The sequence below is a fragment of the Kryptolebias marmoratus genome, linkage group LG19 (assembly GCF_001649575.2).
Source record: "Kryptolebias marmoratus isolate JLee-2015 linkage group LG19, ASM164957v2, whole genome shotgun sequence".
Taxonomy (NCBI): Eukaryota; Metazoa; Chordata; class Actinopteri; order Cyprinodontiformes; family Rivulidae; genus Kryptolebias; species Kryptolebias marmoratus.
In genome coordinates this window covers 13,072,339-13,092,256 of record NC_051448.1, presented here as the reverse complement: position 1 = coordinate 13,092,256, position 19,918 = coordinate 13,072,339, and positions in this window count along the sequence as shown.

Here is a 19,918-nt window from a genome sequence, read left to right as displayed (position 1 = left end):
TTGGGTGCACATCTACAACTAATTAACTTTTGGAGTCCACTTGATTTAAGATTAACTTTATCAAACACATAAATGGCTATAACTCTGTCAATTTTACATATTAAACTAAAATTTGGTAGGGTAGTAGCTGAGACTCATCCTTATCACATACTCTGAGCACTAACAAATTTTGCAATATTTTGAGATTTGACTAAAACAGCTACAACTCAGTCATTTTAGAGATGAGATTATCTTAGTTTAAAAATTTGTCATGAAAGGTGACAGGTTATAGGCGTTTAATGTAAGTTTTTATAGGTTCTGCTTTTAAAGCTTCTGTAGGTTCTTTTAATTATGACTTTTGTTTTATTTATTTAATCAAAATGTTTTATTACACTTTTTAATGTGTTTTAGGTGAAGAGAATTAGAGAATGTAGCACATCATAAAAGTGCTACATTTTCTATTTCCCTTCATTTGTTTTGGTAGAGAAAAACAAGTTTTCTGTATTTAATTTTGTTGACCTATTGCACAAATTCTTTGTAGCATAATTCAAACTTTATGACAGGTTATCAGTGAGACTGATTCCCTTTGGTGTTGTTTATCTTCTGTTCTCCGGCCCTCCCAGATCAACCAATCACTGCGTGCTCTCAGACCTCCTATTATGTCTCTTCTAACTCTAAACCAGTCCTTACCTCATTCCACATGCCTGTCAAAACCCAACTCCACCTACCACCATGAACTCTTCTTCGCTTGGCCACCATCCATGGTGTCCGTGTCTGCGCCAGAACTGTCATAGTCATGTGACTGACCTTGGTACTGCCTGCCACTGAGTGACAAGCTTGGCTTCTTCAGTGACCCTTGATGCCCTTGTCACAAAGTCACTATGGCCCCCATATTGCCCGGCAAAACATCTCCACTCAGCAATGTAATTCTATCTGGACATGGAAGGGAGAATTACCACATTCAAGAAACACCCCAGATTTGACCGTGACTATACTGCCTGTTTACAGGCTTTTCCAGATTTGTCAGGCAGGCTCAAGCTCAAGGACACACAGATAAGAGGACGCGCACACACGTTTGTGAGACTAAATTAAATATTTATCAAATTCGGGGAAAGTTTGAAAGGAATTAAGCGTGGCCTCAAAGATCTCGCAGAAGAGTGTAAAAGTGCAAACCAGAGTCAGAATAGTATAAATTTTGTGCTACTTATAGAAACTTTTTATGTTATTTTCAGCCTTACCCCTCAGCAGTTAGGTGAGCTCTACACACCAGATAAATAATGTTTAATCTTGTTTACATGAAGGTTAGTAGCCTTATTTTAGACATAGATGGAGGGAAAAAAAACTACAGGAGGATAAACTTGAGCTCACTGAGTTCATTGCAGCCCAGAGTTCTCTCCTTGCACCAACCCTCTTATCTTTTTCCTCCACCTTCCAGAGCTCCCATTCCTCCGACTCCCCCCACAGAGTGTGTCTCGTTTTAGCATTGACTTTCTGTAAGCCAAGAGCCGGTGTCACCAGATCCTCTGGACCCGCTGAGTTCTTAGGAATGGCATGTGTTCCCATCTGGCAGCTCAACACACAGTCGACCACACAACTACAAACCAGGCGCTTTCTGGAGGGCCACGGCGGCCTGTGCTATAGGTCGCAGGTGATAAATCACTTAACGCCGAGAACTTGGACGGACAGCGAGGCGCTTCAATGGGACAACATGAAAGGGAGCATGTAGGAGGCTTGATTGGTTTATTTGCCATGCAGGACAATTTGTAGCTGCTTTAATGTTTGTGGCAACCCCCTATTACTCAGTTCAAATGCTTCTAATGTCAGTGTTACATCTCAGGTTTCAGAATAATATAGCATACATACTGTAGAGCCACAAGTTCCTTGGAAGTGGTGACAGCTTCAGCTCATGCCAACTACCAGCAGCTTCTGTTCTGTTCTACATACATGGTACTGAGTGTGTTCATATCTATAATTTAAGTGTTTTGCAAACATGTCAACAGTATAACCACCATGGATTCATTGAAAGGTTCTTTGCTAAATGCACAAGTGTAGACATATGGAGGACATGGATACAAGAGCAGAAAGCTGAAAAAATGATCTGATCATAGCTGTTTTTCTTTCCCTTTTCCTCCTTTTTTGAATGTCGGTGAAACACTAAAAATACTTTCAGCTGAGTCAGCCCAGTTTTCATATGCCAGCATACTTCCTGCCTGCAAGGCCTCCTCTTTTTGGCTGTTTCCTTGATACTTTTGTTCTGTCACTGCTCATTTTTTTGTTGCTCAATGAGAAGTAAATCTATTTAGAGATTCTTCCTTTGTAAATCTGTCTTCACTCCCATTGTTCCAAGACAACGCCACATCATACCAAAATGTGCAATGCTGGTCTTTCACTCACGAGACTGGGCTTCATAACCCATCTGGTACCATAAAGTTGTTGGGTTTTTTTTTCTACTTTCTTCTTTCATTAGCCTCATCACTATGCGGTGTCACGGTGTGATAGCATCATTTTGTCTGTTCTCAAGTCTGTTTTCATTCTTGAGTATATGTGTTATTTCCAATATTTTTTTTCTCTTTGCCACGTTTAACTTCTCACTCTGTAAAGCCCCCCCAGTTTAGTTGACACAGCTCTGGTCTGATTATCTTCTTTCCAGGACGCCCTGAGCAAAATGAACATTGGCCTGTTTTTTTAATTGCTGCGCTGTCAGTCATCTTTTCTCTATCTGTGCTCCTTCCTCCTTCCGTAATCTCATTCTGGATGTCCAGAGTATCTCAATCAAAGTCCCTATAAGCCACGTGAAAACCCACCTCTAACAATCTCAACATCTAAACTCTAGAGGTCTTCTTAAAACTTGTAACACAGTTTTGTGCAGATTTATGCATGTGTTGTGCACTTTTTGATATAAAGCCTGGGTTTTCATAATAATTTGATCATTGAATGCTGCAGTATCCCTGAGCAAAGCAAACTAAGCCCAGTCCAAAGCACAACTTTTACTATTTTAGCGACTCATAGCGTCTGCTCCTTAGGAAAGCAAGACTTCTTCTTTCTTTGTAGGTGACCTTCTCAGCCATTTAGAGTGATTTCTGGTAAATCTGGTGGCTCATGTTCAGCTGAAAGCTCAAAGCTGCATGTGTGGCTGCTGGCTGCTACAACACAAAAGGAGGAAGCTCGGATTTCAACACACACAGTTAGCGCAATTTTGCGTTCTCTCCAATTGAGCATTTTTGGGTTGAAAGACGTCTAAACAACATCCAAAATATCTTTAAACATCGAGGATAAAATTGGGATGAATTTGGTCTGAAAGGAAAAGTTCAATAGACATCAAAATTCAGATGAAAACGTTGATTAGATGTCTACATTTGGCTGAGATATGGAAAAATAAACAAAGACCACCTAAGTGGGGGAATAAATTGGAGACCTTTGTCTTTCAATCATGTCTGACATTCTGCTGAGCTAACCAGCTTGACGGCGCTCATGTTAAATAAGACCTTCTACAGTTTGATTCAGTGCAGTTCGCCTTTAATTTGTATTTCATGCTGAAGAATGACCTTTATTTAAACAAATATAACTTCAACTGTCTTTTACAGTGTTTTTTAGATATTTGGCTGTCCCCCCACAGCATGAAAAGTTTGATGTTTCTATACTATGACAAATAAAACTTCATACTGTAATCAGGTCTAAATTTACACAGAGATATTCAGGGCTAAATGAGGGCTACGTTGTTCTAACTCTTAGTTTTCATTGATTTACTAACAGCTATTCAACTGTTTGCTCTCAAATGTGGCGCACACATTCATGGTCTGCAGGGGAATATTTCACAATATTAATCCTTTAATATATTGTGCCGCAACTGGGTCAAGTTTTATTTGTTTTAATACTTAGATCTGATCAAAAAATACTTTAAAAAATCTTAGCTGTGTTCATCTGTTTCGAACTAAGATGGTGCTTTATACCTACTTAACATCAGTCTGTCTGCATTGTTGGTTTGCATCGTTGGCAACTCAATATAAATCTCAGCTCACAGTTAGTTTTAAATGCATTGCTACAGAGCTGTCTGCACATCTTGTTGAGACAGAAAGGAAAAGGCCAGGAACAAAGAAAGAGAGAGCAGAGCAACACATGCCAAATATAGCTCTTAAACTGAGTGAACGAAAGTCAGCTATTTCTTTGAAACACTCCTGCAGTGACTTGGCAAAATCTTTATCTCTCCTGAAACATTTACCCATCCTGTATTGATTTATTCGTCCAACTCATCAATAATTCATCCCCGTCTCTTATTTTAGACAGTATACACAACAGCATTAGTACTATTTTAGGCACAGCTGGTTAAAATACTTCTTAAATGTTGAGACTATCCCACTCTCCATCTACATCCATCTACATCCTTAGAGACACAGATATGCAGAAGCACACACATGCCCTGATGGACATGCATACACAGAGGTAACCCAGTAATTAGAGGCATCGTAATTGTGACTTTGCATTGTAAACCATTAGGCCAGTGTTGCCAGGGAAGGTTTGTTGATTGTAGGATTATAACAGGGAACTTAAATGGTATGTGTTTATCGACATTCTGCAGCGGTGAGAGTGGCTGTTTAAAATATCCACCAGGTTCCCGGTAATAGAGTTGGCTCGGGCTGTAAAGTTTCAAAGGGCATCTCAGATCCAATAAGATCAGTCGTACGTGAGTGTTTGGTGTATGATTATATCATTCCTGTGAGATCCATTTTACTGTATGTAGTTTGTTTTAAAGATCAAAATTCTTGAAATGCCTTCATTCAGGTTCTGTGTGAGTAAAATCTCAGGAGAAAAAGAAAATGTCATGATGTAAATCATTTGTGGAGGTTTTAGGATATACATAACTAGGTTGTTAATCTATACGTTGGAGGACCAGAAGGAGGCATTTTATACGTTACGTTCCATACCTTAAAGAACCACCATCTGGATATAGGTTTTATAGACACTAAGTTTGACTTTAGTACCACTCAAGTTTTTTTAGTCCTTACTATTTTCTGAATGTTTTACAAAATGGCTTGTGCTTATAAACTTTGTTCTTTAAAATATAAAGTTATTTAAGTTATTTATATAACACTCTTAAGTTAGCTTTGTATGGACTTTGAGTGCATTTTCTGCTTTATGTGGTGATAAAAACAGGTATTCAAATTCCCCCAAAAAAATTTAAAAAACAAAGCAACCGGACGGTTATTCCATAGTTAAGAAAATGTCCATGCCAGACTGGCCTTGCTTACAGACAGTCACAGAAACTAATATTTGGCTTGGATTTTTGGCAGCAGTGTTAACAAGAATTTTCATTTAAAAACAAAACGTTCAAGATGAAAGGGATTCGAGTTTAACAAGTGATCTGGCTTTTATCAGGTCTCAACATGAAGCAAGAGCGGATTCAGAAGAACTGCACGTGACATATTTCACAGTGTCAGTATTCATTTATTCATTTATTTTCCATTCCCACTGTATCCTGTTCACGGTTGTTCAGGGGCTGGAGCTTTTCACAGCTGTCACCGAGCAAAAAGCAGATGCAAACTAAACAGATCACCCAAAAATTACAGGAGCAGCACAGAGACACATGAGCCCAACAACCATACACACATACTGACGGGCAAACTCCACACAGAAGGACCTGTACAGCCAAAATGTGAACTGGAGACCTTATTGCTGTAAGCTGAAAGTGTTAATCATGACCGTGTCACCAGCGTGGAATAACTCATTGAACAAGACTTATTCCAAAATGCAGAAGCAGTGCATGAAGGTACACCTTATGACTCAGCAACTTGGTAGAATCACTGAAATTTGTAGTATTTGTTGTCGCTCTGCTGAACTAATGCTTCAGATCTTTTGAAGTGGGCTTTTGTAGAAAGGTTATGAGCATTTAATAGCTTGTAGATAGCTCTTTGAACAATCTCAGTTGGAGAAATAGCATTTTTTAGGCTAATTGGTGAACTAACAGTTGGTCCAAGCTGGGCCAAGACCCAAGTGGGGTTTTGGTCATATTAAAGCAACTCCAAAATCCGAAATTTCAAAGCTGTTCTTGCAAACGGCATATTATAAATCTTTATCTTGCTCTGAATTCTTCATTACATAGTTTTGCTGGCAGAAATATTACAATACTCTTGTCTGAAGTGTCCCAGGCTGCTGATGCTATTTACACTTACAAATAATCATATGGGGCAAAATTGATGGTGAAGTAAAAGTTAGTAATGTAGAATTTACATTAATTGTTATAAAACTGTTTAGACTGGAGTCGTCTTAGGATGGTAGAAATCCATTTGGGTTTTTGTTCAGGACAAACTAGTCGTTAGCTCATCTGCCGGGTGGGAATAAAACTATTTCTCCAAATTAGGGTTGTTCAGAAAGCCATCTACGTACAATAGATAAGATAATATTGGTTTATAAACTTTGAAGAGCACCTCACCTTAAAAGAGCAAACTTATCCCTTTGATATTCTATCTGCAGAGAAGATCTGACGAAAAGCTGCTTTACGAATTTATTTGTTTCTTTTGGACAATTGGAATACTTTCTTTGATATTGGAAATATAGTTTCATTCAACAGCCGTCCTCTACATCATATTCTGTCTTGAGTAATAGCTCCACTTTGTTCATCAAAACAACGTTCATAAGATTGTTTTGGCCTCTGATTTCATCATGTCACTAAAGGCCTCTGTTTGTCTTGATAAAAGATGGTTGTTGACCCTAACAGTAACAATAAACTATGATTTTCTTATTATGAACATATTACAGTGTTGTTATTCAGGCAAGTGAAAACATTACTGGAACCCTTATGATAGATAGATAGATAGATAGATAGATAGATAGATAGATAGATAGATAGATAGATAGATAGATAGATAGATAGATAGATAGATAGATAGATAGATAGATAGATAGATAGATAGATAGATAGATAGATAGATAGATAGATAGATAGATAGATAGATAGATAGATAGATTTTGTACATTGTAGGAAATGTACTATTTTATTGCCTAATGCTGATAAATACAGCAAGACAAGAATGTGTGTGTTAGGAGTTGACAGGTACAGGTTAAAATAATGACAAAGTCAAATATCTGACTCAGTCTAATTGCTGCAGTTGTCTTATTACTTGACATTGTCATATTTTTCATAGGTGCTGAAATCCAGACTTTAGTCCAGTCCAGCTAAATACAGTCTTAAACTAGACAGGCTAATGTAAATACACGTTACGCAATAATGTACTGTAAGTGTGCGTATCTGTGTGTGAGTAAAAGGCCGGAATAATGAGTCAACAGGAACTCAGGTCAGATAAAACAAAAATCAATCCCTTTTTTTCATTTGCCCCCCTCGCAGTGCAAAGTTTTTCGTTTTCCCACACACAAGCACAAAAAATCCTCCCACAACAATATTTCCATGCTTGCCCCTGCACATCACAGTCATCAACGTCCCACATTTCTGAGAGCTTTTTATTCGTTTTATAGCATTCTCAGTTTCAGATTCCCATGTCCACATTTCAACATCTTCCACTGAGCGGCACTTACTCTAAAATAAACAATGGGTGCCTTTCAGGGCTTAAAAGAGCCTGAGGGGGTGAGAACGGGGTGTTGGGTGGCATAAAACATCAAGGTGAAAGATTAGAACTTATCAGATGTTTCCGTTGAGAAAAAAAAAAAAAGTTTCTCCCTGCAGCTGCTGCAGCACTGAGCAGCAAGCCGTGGACTTGTCCATGTGTTGCAACATGGTCAGAGGGTCAACCACAGCTGATTTATGAACTCCCCGAATGAATACTATAGCCTGCACATGTTATCCTCTGGTTCTCTAAATCACCGCCTTCCAGTTCTGCCCTCTGCCACTCTTCCATTTTGTGTTTGTGTGTTTGACCTAACGCACCCTCTGACCCGCAGGGAGAAATTACAGGAGAGTGCCACATTTCTAGGAAACAATCAAACCAGTATTTATTTAGTTATTTAATCGTCGCCCGTGTTTTGGACAGAGGAGGACAGACGACGTCAAAGCGGCAGCAAGCCTTTGGGCGGAAAGGGTCTTGTTTTGCTGCGTGATCTCAGAAGTGCAGCCTGGGGCCGTTAGAGACAAGGTCGCAGCTAAAACTGATGTCACTCCAAATACCAGTCATTCACGGAGGTGTGGATCATTCCATCAGAGGACATGTGGCTCTGACTTCTGGAGGGGTGTTGGGGGGGAAAATACCACCTGAGTTACTTGAGGTTAAAGCCCCCTTAATTGTTCTGTTGATCCCCTACTGCCCTCCGGTGGCCATGGGGCAAATCCATATGAAGCCTCTTTGATGCACTGACCAAATAATTAGCACCCAATTGTTGCGTTTTCACCTTGCTTGCATTTCATCTGTTTAGCATAGTTAGCAAACTGTCTCAAGAACCAGCAGGATCATTTCAATGAAACTCAAAAAATCCCCAATCCTACAATCGATTTTCTTTTGGAGTCAACCCATGTCAAGACAGCTACGTAATCCACCTCAGCCTACATAAAAATGGCTGTAACTCAGTCAATATTACAGATATTGAGCCCAAGTCTGGTGTGGTAGTAGCTGACAATCATTCACAACAAATAGTCTAAGAGCTAACAGATCATGTGAGAGATATTTCAATATTGCATTACATTCCACGTAATGTTACGGTCAACGTTTAACCAAAATAGCTACAACTCAGCAACATAAGAGGATCTTAGTCTAAAATTTTGGCATGAAAGAAAACAGATGACATGAATTAATTCAAGGAATGCTAGGCCTTTAATTGGACTTAATCAATTTGGAAAAAGAATTAAGAAAGAATGTGTTGGACATAAATGACTCGAATCTTCCTTTACAAGTAGAAACCACAATCCTGCCCTCATTTGGTTGTCCCGATCACGCAAGGTGAAGAAATAATTGAACGGCTACCAGAGTGCAACAGAGCTGATAACGTATTACAATCTTGCAAATTATTCATCTGGTGTGGTTTCACCTCTCCAAGCAGGCAGCAGCTTCAGAGAAGCAGGAGACCGACCGAGTGAAGACAAAGCAAGTTTGATTGTGTTACCTGCTTGGTATAACCCAAACGGGAGTCATTTACAGTGCCGTACGTGACAACTTTCACACATAATTGCGAGCTGACCCAAAACTTCCCTGACACTTTGACACGGAGAGAGAGGGGGGGGGGGACTTTTTGCGTCACCGCTTTGACAAGTAGCTCTTTTCTTCGCTCCTCACAAAGCCTCGACTGTGCTCATAATGGAGTGAAAGAACAGCTGCTCGCATGTCTGCTCCAAGACTCTGCGAGCCTCTCTGATTGGTGGAAAAGGCTCCGCGCTGCAGGTGCCAGCGGGGGCCTTGGTGTCGACGTGGGCACCGGAGCACAGGTGGGGCCAGCGCAGGTGCGCCTCAGCCTCCGAAGAGCCAGACGTGCCGGAGAAGATGTGCCAGTACAGCAGGTGCTGTCTGTGCCCTGCAAGTGAGTGATTAGGACAGACATTAAGACAGCATCTTCTCTGTCTCAGTCTCTCTGCCATGTGAATTAATAACACCCACAGATGATGCTTTACTTTTTTCTGAATAAAGCAAATATTTGACGTCTCATAACGCCTTGGCAAACAGGTGAGTAGGACCACGGCAGAGACGGTGTGCACACACATTGGCGTCAGCTCCATTAGACTAAACTGTGCTGAGTCCCCAGAGTTAATGTTTAGACGCATTACGCCTGCTGAGATACACTCAACAGGCGGCGAGGGCACCGGGCTGAAGGTCAGCCCGTATGTTCGCTCTGATCTTTTCGAGACACAAACCAATAACAGGGCTTTGACGGCTCGGGGGTGGGATAGGTGGTTCTTTAGGGTTACCCAGTCCTAACAGCTGGCTGACAGCCCACACATGCTTTCTGTGTGATCTTTGAGACCAGCAGCTATCCAAAATGACAAGACCCTAAAGTCCTGCCAGCTGACTGAGTCAATAACAGAGAGAGGTGGGTTTGGACAGACAGCAGATGAGGCAGGGGTGGGGGGGGTGTATCAAAGTTACCATGCAGAGCAACAAAGTCATCCTAATATGAAGACAAGGTTTTTAACTGCAACTCGTTTATGTTTTCAGCTCTAAAAACTCTTGTTCTCCTAATTGTAAAATTCAGTGAGCATGTAAAAAGTTTTCTTAGGAACTCTTTGTATTTTAGTTAAAAAGCAACAGATTTCAGTTTGTCTTCAGGTTGTCAATGAATATAAATTTAGAAAATGTCTATAAAGTCTAAATAATGTCCAAATAACCAGAATGGTTAACAGCTAATGGTGGTAATCGTAATGGTGGTATTTCACTGGGTTGGGATTGTTGGAGACGATTTGGAGACTCAAAATTGCAAGAAAATAAGCCAATAATCAGTTGCAGGACAAATAAATTTTGAGTGTTTGCAACCAGTGAGCTCTGCGGCTCCATTTTAAGATGCCAGTTTTTGAAAAATACAGTCTATTTTTGTAAAACAGAGTTCTAAGCCGCGCACATTATTTCATTGCCTACATCGTATCTGCTTTGTACCGACCTTGGCATCGGCCCCCACATTTATGATTTAAGACTTTTGAATTGAAGACAGGCATATTTTGAATTATTTTTTGAATAATTAATATTGATTATCTGTGCATTTTTTTAAAAATGTACATTTGGGGTTATAGTCTTGTTTTCTGTCAGAGCTCCTATACAGGTGTCAAAATACAGCTGCAGCGCTGTAGAATATACACAAATTAAACTGAGGTTCTGTATGATGGCTGATTCAAGATGGCTGCCATAGCAAAGCCAACTCAGCAAACACAAAAATGTCTATAACTCATTCAGTTTTACAGATTTTCAACTATAATTTGGTGTGATTGTAGCTGAGACTGAGCCCTAACGTTTGCTTTGAGCACCAACTGATCGTACAAGATCTGTGTTTATAACGTTACCATTAACGATTGAATTTAACTGTTAGCAAAATATCTCATGAACCGTTGGGTGGATTTTCATTCAACTTGAAGAAAGTATTCATTGGATGTACGTCTACAACTGATTAACGTTTGGAGACAAACCAATTCAAGATCGCACAGCCAACTGACCTCAGAAGACACAAAAATGGCTACAGCTCAACCGGTTTTAAAGATATTGAGCTAGAATTTGCTGTGGTAGTAGCTGAGACTCACCTCCAACACAAACTCTGAGTGCTAACAAATTGCAGAGCATTTGTTTTTAAAACTTCAACATGCAAGGCAGCGGGCGATACAAATTCAAAGAGCCACTTTCATTTAGGGAAAGTTTCTCTTTCCCAGATTAGCACTGAAGCATGCAAACATCACACAATAAGGATGCTTTTTGCACCATCAGTTTATGGGTTTATTTTAAGCTACAGCTAAAAATCTTTATTCGATGATTCTGAAACATCACTACAATATTTCCAATCTAACCTGTAGGGGCACTAAATGTCTTGTTTTAAGCAAATCCATCAACATATTTCTCAAAAACAAAACTATAAACCACATGGCAGCAACGCAGGAACAAGATTATTGTTCACGCTTCACCTTTAAATCCACAAGACCACTGTAAGTCTTAGTTTCCCTTCTACTATGTTAGCATAGCTACTGGGGTGTAATGTGATATTCAGCTGGAGGGTGCAAAGATCAAATTCTGTGCATTTCATTGGTGTAAATTTAATTATAATTTCAAAGTTATGACCTTCTAATGGCATCCTCTGGATTCTTTCATGGTTAATCACAGTGTTGCTGTGTGAACAACTGACAGATTGACAGACCGTCACGCAGAAGTGGTCTTTGTGACAGACCACCTGACAAGCTGAAAGAAAGAAGATGACAATCATAAAGGCCAACGAGCCGAAGAATCCAGCTAGCTAAAAAAGAGAAAGTCCAAATGCTGATACACTCAAATAAAAATAGGACAGAAAATCCCGCACACAGATACACACTGGCCAGACTAAAGGTTATGAATGGCATTGTTGACCGATCATGCCTCTATTTCTATTGGCTGCATGCAACAGGTTTTTTTTTTTTTTTTTTGCAAACTAATCCCATTCGTTTTTACAACATTATACTGTGTTTTATAGAGCTTCATCGTAAAATAAACCCAAAAGCAACTCAAATAACTTCATTTACCTAAAAAAAAATAAACGCTCACACTGATCAAATCTCTGCTGGAGCTTTCAAGGGCCTTTTATAAACTCACTGCATACACACATGCATACCCACAAAACTCATTTTCCAGAGAACTCCACCTGCTCTTTCCAGCTCCCTCCAACCATTTTCCCTGAAGCCAGCTCGGGCCAAATCCTGCTGTTGTGTTAGCTGTGCTCTGCTCCAGAAACTAAAGACGGGATTTTGTTCAGCTGCCCAGAAAGGCATGAGGATGTGTTGAGGAAACCTCAGACAGGGAATACAGTGAAGGAATGGAATTACCACACACACACACACACACACTTACAGTAGTGTGCCTGGAGGAGAGGGAATGTGTTCAGAGGTCCCTGTGTGGTCTGGGGTATACAATAAAGGTTTTGCCCGTAACAGCACAGGAGGTTTGCGGAAACGTATAAAAGCGGGAGATGTTCGGTGTGGGCAAAGTCAAAAAAGGGCAGATATAGAATTAAAGGGAAAGAATGAGCTCATGACACAGTGTGTGTGTGTGTGTGTGTGTGTGTGTGAGTGAGAGAGAGAGAGAGAGAGAAGCGCATTGGCTGTAGTCTCTGACTTTGACCCACACAGGCTGCCAGTAGGAAAGCAGCTGACAGCTGGCCGGATGCCACGCGAACTCACTGCCTCGGCAACGTGCTGCCTGCCTCGTACGCAGCAGCGTCGTGGAAACAGTTACCAGGCACGCCTGTTTTACTGAGTCAACAGCAGCCGCTGGTGGACAAGTCTAGACACTCATTCATAAATTTTTCAGACGCGGTGCACATCACTTTCACCGTGTAAACCTGGGAGTGTCTTAACCCAGTGAGATACGTATGAATCAACAGATGTCTCGTCACTAACAGCAGATACTAAAGGATTAGGTGCACACTTAATAACCTAACCACTCCTGAATGTAAATGTTCCACAACCCTAGTTTTTGGATGGTGTTCACATACAGTATGGCTTTTTTCTTGTGTGATAGAGCTTTAACCTGCATTAGTGAACTGTGTTTACAGACAATGATATGTGGAAGTGTTCCTAAGTCCATGCAGTGATGTCCAGAGCAGAATCAGACCTGTTTTTAATGCAGTGCTCCCTAATGGCTTGGAAGATTATGGGCATCCTAAATAGATTTTCAGCCTTGTCGTTTGCACACAAGTTTTCTCCAAATTCTTGAAATATTTTGATGAGATGAATGATGAGATGAATTTTTCATTGAGGAACATAATTGAACATAATTGAGGAACATAATTCCAAAGTTGTTCCACTGTTTTTACAGACCGATGAACCTCTGCCCATCTTTGCATCTAACAGATTCAACCTCTCAAAAATGCTCTTTTTATGCCCAGTCTTCTTGCTGGCTTGTTGCCATTTAAGCTAATTAGTAGCAAAATGCCCCTCCATTTACTTTTAAAGACTTTTGTTGCCCCTGTACCAACTTTTTAGTGATGCATTGCTGCCATCAAATTCCAAACAACCTTAATTTATCCCAAAATTTTTTGAGAATTTCTTAATTTCGACATTCAATATGTTGACTGTGTTCCATTGTGAATCAATTACTGGTTTATGAAACCTGCAAACCACTGCATTTTCTTTTCATTTACATTTCACACAGTGTCCCAACTTCTTCAGAATTGGGTTTGTTCAAAGAAGATATAGGCACACATTCTCACTCCAGCTGCAATAACAGCGTCTCCAAACAGCCAGCAGGACATCGTCTGCTGTTATCGCAGAACAGGACAAGACGACTTTCACCAGGCGTCCGGTAAACGCATTATTTCCCTTGGATGTAAGGAGGAGGCGAGATCAAACAGTGAGTCTCTAACAAGCACGCCGTCCTGTACTTCACGGGTCAGGGAGTACAGTAGAGGAGAAGAGTGTGTAATGAAACCAGTGTGACAGGAGAAGAGAGGGGTTTGGTCATCACTGGATGATTCAGTAAAAGTAGAAGATAAAATACATCAAAGCTGCTCTGAGAGACACAGGAGTAAGGCTGACCCAGGGCAGTTCCTGTTAAGTAATACTTAGTAGACTTTCCATGTTTGCTTGAAGAAAAAAATGTTAGGTCTAGTATAGAGTTTCCAGAGAAATGAGAAATTAATGATTCATTGAAAGCTTACCTAACTCTGACTGGAAAGGGTGATGTGCAGGACACTTACACAAACGGAGCAGCTGGTTAAAGCTGGAAAAAAGCAAACCGTTCACATGGTGCTGTTTTCTGCTGCACTTTGCCCACAGAAGCCTTCAAATACTTCATATTTGAATTACGAATTATTGGGTTCTACATGTGTAATGTTGAGGAGAGACTGGAAAAGTAGCAAGAATTTTTAAAAAAGAGCAGAACAATTCATCTGCTGTGACTGAATTTGAAGGGATAGTTCAGATTTAGCGAAATGCAATTCTGTGTTGAAGTTATGAACAATTAATATTTCACCTGTAGTAGATAGTTCTTTGAACTGCCTCAGCTTTTAGGAAAAGAGTTAAATTCTAACTGGACTGACGAGCTGACAGCCACTCAGTGCAAAGACCAAAGTGAACTGCTGCTGACATAAAACAAACTCAATCTAAAAGATGGGATGAGTGGATGTTGGTAGAGATAAGATGGCGATGAAGGATGGAAGCAACAAGAATGTAAGGAGCGCTGTATTGAACTGCCTGGAGATGGATTTGATGGAATTGGACAATTAGGATTGGACCTCCCACTAAAACTCTCCGCGATACCTTCACTGGAGATGCGCAACATACAGCCGACCTGAGAGGAGTTGAGTTAGGTAAAATAAAAGAGAGGAGGAGGCCAGGAGGAATGAAAGAGGTGGTGATGAGACAGGAAATAATTGATAAAGGAAGAGGAGCAGCGGTGGCTGGTGGTGATATTTGTATGGTGGGCTAACAGATATATAATAAAACGCTGCAGTTTGGATTCCAACATCAGAAGCTTTCAATCTGAAATAAAGAAAACCTGCTGTAAATTGACATTATATCCTTTTTCAGCACAAAGACAACACAAAACAAACCACCACCAAAAACCAAGCTTACGCAGAGTCTCTGTCAGTTGTTCCCCTGCATTAAGGGTTTCAACTACAATTATTTCAGATGATTTTTTTCCCAGTCAAACAAGCTTTGCAAACCACTGCACCACACTCCTTGACACAATTACTGACCACACTGATAAAATCAAACCAAACAAGACATGCAATATTGGAAAGTGCATTTTTCTTTTTAAATAAAGCCTACCTTATTTAAAGAAAAGCTCACTCCGACGACTTTTCTGGGATGTAAAAAAGGTTAATAACCACCTTGTTAAAGATTTGTTAGCTACACTTGCTGTTAGCGGGTCCTTTCACTGAAACCAGGTCACAAAGAAACGTAATGTTATGCATATAACTACTGTTCCCTGAAGGAGAAGAATGAGGTACAACACATGTAGTATAGGATATCATACCCCGAGTGTCCTGGCTGAAGACACCTTTAATCACGCCTTTAGGCAAATGGCGTCAGAATTTGTGTTTATTAAGTATTTTAAACATTTTTTTGTAAACACCAGGGAGGGCTTAGCCCTACTAGCCCACTTATACCAGCTGTCTTTGAAGAGGAGGGAGGGTGTTGAAAGCACAAGACAAACGGAGTCGAATATAAGAAGGACTGTTAGGTGATTACAGGTGAGTGATGCATGGCCCAGCTTCCGAAACCCAGTTAACACATTAACTGCGTACAGGGTGTAGAAAATCTTGTGAAAACATAATAAACTAGAGAGCTCAAACCTCTGCCAAGGCTACAGCATGAAAAAATAATGTGATCCTGATCAGAATTTGGATCACTACTAAAATTTAATTAATTGTTTTTTTGCTACAACTCCAACATTTCCTGAAGATTTCATTCAAATCTGTTCAAATCATTAGTTTTTACCTGATCTTTACTAAAAGACAAACAAACCAGCGGAGACAACAGAACTTCCTTGGCGGAGGTAACAAAAGAGTCACATGTAGAAGCATAGAGAGGTTTTAACAAGGGGGTTACCTGTGACCTTGACCTTTGACCCCATGACCTCGAAATTCATCGTGATCACCCTTGACCTAAGAGGTGTCCAACAGTGCAGTTTAATTTTCCTCCATTACATGGTTGCACAGTTAGAGCTCAAGGTCATCTGTGACCTTGACCTTTGACCCCCATCACCTTGAAATCAACAGTGATCACTCTGTTATGATCTGACTTATGAGGTGTCCAGCTGTGGAGTTTAGAGTTAGAGAACGGGCTGATCTGTGACCTTGACCTTTGACCTCTAACTCTGACCAGATCACCACCAAAATGTTATCACTTGTTCCTTCTACCATCTTTTATGTTTCCTGAATAATTCATGAAAATCCAATAATATCTTTTTGAGTAATCTTGTCCACAGACAGACAGACAAAACCAAAAACACAACCTCCTTGGCGAAAGTAATCACACAGTTCAATGGCTATTTGCTAATGCTAATAGCAGCAGCAGCTAGCTGTAGCACCTCCGGGGCAGCCTGGTGCACCTCCTGCAGGAATACTATTAAAATCTTTTTGCCAGAATAATCATATAATATGAAATCAGTGGACAGGTTTGTAAAAATTACATTTGCACAAACTGTTTTGAAGTTTTTGAGATTAGTTGTTTCAAGGTGACAGAAATTCATTAACTCATCAACCCGGTTAAAATTAAACTCAATTTCTCCTAAAAGAGGTCGTTCAAAGAGCGATCTACATCAGGTAAGATAATAACTGTTCATAACTTGTCCACAAAACCCCACTTAAGAACTGTAAGACTATATAACATTAAGCTTAAAACCAACAAGAATGAAGTTTTTCCCTTATTTGTTTCATGCTCTCTTCAAAAAAAGTTTTTTGCTGAAGTTGATTTTTTTACTATGAGCAGACGGAAAGTGAAAGAAGCTGCTGTTTGTAATTTGAGGTTTTCCACTGGTGTCATTAAATACCAGGATCTCATATTTAAACAAGTTTTAAAGAATCCAAGCAGTTTCTCCTTTCTGGTAAGTTTTTTTTCTTTTTCAGTTTTTTTTTTCCCTGTAAGTGTTCACACCTACCTAGAAGTGAATTCACAGTAATAAAATCTACTTTTTCTCAAGTATTTTAAGAATATCTTGACTTAGAGGAAAAAAACTTTTTCCAAACCTTTAAATTCACCTTTTCTCCATCTCAATTTATTTTTTTCACTTCTTGTTTGAAAAAAAAAATATATTTATAGTAACAAACCATAAGACAATATTTTATAACTATGACTTTGAGGCTTTGATTGATTATGTTTACATTACAGTGGCAGAATTGGGCTTCCATCCAGAACACTTTCCTTTTTTTTTGCTGTCAAGTGTTTTAAAACCACAATTTCATGGTGTCATCTGTTATTCATTTACTATTGCGCAGCAGTTACTATTTTATCTATGGTTTAAAACAATAAGTCATTTCTATCATTTTACTATGATAAACTTGAAATTACAAAAGTCTGGACTAATCACTGCTTAATTTAATGACTTAGTTGAAATTAGGTTTGCAGGAAGCTTTAAACAGTTTATGCTTTAGAGGCCATGAAACATGCTGAGACACCCATCTGAATCTGGAGTCACGTGTTGTAAATTACTCACACAGATACAGTTTTCACTTTATGCAAGTCATAGTCCCCCGGGGATATAAAGATATGGTACAAAAATCCCCAACTTGTCAAGTTCTGCTTGAAAACTTCTTTGGAAGTTTATGTATTCTGCAGGTTTTCACATGCACGAAGGTGTCAGCAAAGCCTTTTCTTTCTTTGGTCTACCAAGTCTTTGCAGCTTGGCCAATCAGACAAATGACCACTGATAAGAGGAGTAACTCTGCTCATGCTTATGTTTTATGTCTCACTTATGTTATGCCACGTGACTACTGCTTTGCCTTTTCATTTTTTCCTTTTGCACAGCCCTTTGGTCCAGCCAGATTGTTTAAATTGCCTTATAAATAAAGTTGGGCTGAATTGGATCTTGCTACAACGCAGCATTTTGCTCGTAAAATGAACTGCGTCCTGGCATCCTCAGGGATTTTACTTTGACACATCCCTAAATGTTTTTGCAGACTAATCACACTCCCCTACAGTAGCAGGCGCAGCAAATCTCTGCAAAGGAACGTTTCAGAGAACACAGCAAAACAGTCCAAGATCTTCACTGAGCTTTTAAACTTCACAGACCAGTGTGATGGGATCTGGAAGCAAGCCCGTTCCACAGTGACCCCAAACCAAAGTCTGCAAGTCCCTAATCGTCTAGTACCAGGCTCTCCAGGACACCCTTAAATGTTCTTCCTCCGTTCCCTGACTGATTAGATTTCTTTTAGTAACAAGAGGAATTCTCAGTTTAAGACAAATGGTCATAATGTTGGTACTAATCAAAGCCAATCTCTTTATTAATGACAGAGTTTGTTAATAGAAAAGTAAGAAAGCTGGTGTGAGGTCAAGTTACTGAAATTGTGTTTTTTTTCCTGGCACATTAGACTCTCAAAGACAAAGCTCCTTCATATCTTGAAGAGCTCATAGTTCCTTGTTTTCCTAACAGAGCACGTCTCTCTGCAGGTTTACGTCTGGTTTTTGGAGTCTCTAAAGTTAGAATGGGAGGCTTAGTTTTCAGTTACCAGGCTCGTCTCTAAAGGGAACCTGATTAAATTCAGGAGGTTGTTTAAATTTAGGGACGTGCTGGACTTTACCTTTCAAAGCTTATAGGTCGTTAGCGTTGGCTTGGGTTACCCTACACCATCCCTTTAGTTATGCTCCAAGGAGGATTAGGACGATGAGAGATGTCTCGTCATGCGCTGATCACCTCTCGTTACTTTTCTGCTTTCGTTCTCTTCACTCTTTGTGTAACTATGTGTTACTGTTGCTGCCTAACCTGGCGCTTTTTGTGTTGGTCTTCCTCTTCGTCCTGTCCTCTCACCCCTGGCAGGAAGAGGCAGATGGCTGCATCTCCTACTGCGTTAAGCAAGCTTAAAGGGACAGTTCAGATCTTTTGACGAAGGGTGTTGTGGAAAGGTTAGGAGACATTAATATCTCACTTGTTGTCAGCTGCTCTTTGAATAATCTCTGCAAGTGCTACAAGTAGCTGCTGCTGCCACTATTTGTGCCCTCAGATAACCACTGAAATGCATGTTAAAACCAGGGTAATGTGAAATTGTGTATAAATAATAATGCAAAGGTTTAATAAATATAATTTGCATGAACCGCTATGAATTTTTTGGAGATTAGGATTGTTTGAAGATGATAGCAATTCACTTTACAGTACCTACAACAGGTGAGATAGTAATTGTTTATAACCTTTCCACTAAACCTCACTCAGATTTAGTTTGAATGAACTTTACTGATGTTAACAAGAGTAAATCAGACTGTATATAAATGGATTTATATTTGAAGCTGGCTGTAATGTATGAAATCAGATTACAAATAGATCAAACTATTGTGTTTGTGATCAGATTTCAATTGGACCAGTTTGATTTCTTTTGTATGGAGCCCCTTGAGAGTATTTTAGTCATGTATTGATGCCAAACACATAAGGAGACCTACATTTTACCTAGGTTTGAGGTAAAGACAGCAAACAAATGGGCCCTTTGTTAAGCTTCAATAAACCACGTTTCTTTCTCAGTTTCAGCATCCCAGCAATCCTCCCCCATGGTCAGTCTGTTCCTTTTGTTCCTGCAGGCGGTTCATATGAGCACATTTTTTATTGTTTGGGTCAAAGGTTTGGAGTCAAACAGGATCATAAGCACATGATAAAAAGGGTGGAAGAGATTACAGAGTGTGTGTTACCTTTCTGGC